We start from the raw sequence: 1,096 nt of genomic DNA on the forward strand, positions 1-1,096 counted from the left end.
CGCGGGCCAATTAGGGTCCCATAAGTGACCGGGCGCGGTCTCTAACCCACGCCCGGCAGGAGTGCTCGGAGGGCGGACAGGCTTTCACGGAGCTCCCGCCAGCCGGTCCGCGGGCCAAATAGGGTCCCATAAGGGACCGGGGGCGGACGCTAAACCACGCACTCAACTCGGCACTCTGAAGCACCCAAGAGCGCTTTTTACTAGAAAACGTGCTCAGCTCGTCGAGAAAATGCACTCTAAGCAATACAATTAAAATGCTTATAAAACATAAACCAAACGTTGCAGGTGGTCATTTCTTCATGCGCAGTGATAAACTCGGCACTCTGAAGCCCCCAAGAGCGCTTTTTACTATGCCAACCTAACCAGAGTGACGGGAGAGGCACCATCCAGAAAACGTGCTCAGCTCGTCGAGAAAATGCGATTTAAGCAATAAAACAAAAAATGCTTATAAAACATAAACCAAACGTTGCAGGTGGTCATTTCTGCATGCGCAGTGATAAACCCGGCACTCTGAAGCACCCAAGAGCGCTTTTTACTAGAAATAATAGTGCTCAGCTCGTCGAGAAAATGCGCTCTAAGCAATACAATTAAAAATGCTCATAAAACATAAACCAAACGTTGCAGGTGGTCATTTCTTTATGTGCAGTGATAAACTCGGCACTCTGAAGCACCCAAGAGCGCTTTTTACTTTGCCAACCTAACCAGAGTGACGGGAGAGGCACCATCCAGAAAACGTGCTCAGCTCGTCGAGAAAATGCGATTTAAGCAATAAAACTAAAAATGCTTATAAAACATAAACCAAACGTTGCAGGTGGTCATTTCTGCATGCGCAGTGATAAACTGGGCACTCTGAAGCCCCCAAGAGCGCTTTTTACTATGCCAACCTAACCAGAGTGACGGGAGAGGCACCATCCAGAAAACGTGCTCAGCTCGTCGAGAAAATGCGATTTAAGCAATAAAACAAAAAATGCTTATAAAACATAAACCAAACGTTGCAGGTGGTCATTTCTGCATGCGCAGTGATAAACCCGGCACTCTGAAGCACCCAAGAGCGCTTTTTACTAGAAATAGTGCTCAGCTCGTCGAGAAAATGCGC

This window comes from Syngnathus acus, unplaced genomic scaffold (genome assembly GCF_901709675.1).
Source record: "Syngnathus acus unplaced genomic scaffold, fSynAcu1.2, whole genome shotgun sequence".
Classification (NCBI taxonomy): Eukaryota; Metazoa; Chordata; class Actinopteri; order Syngnathiformes; family Syngnathidae; genus Syngnathus; species Syngnathus acus.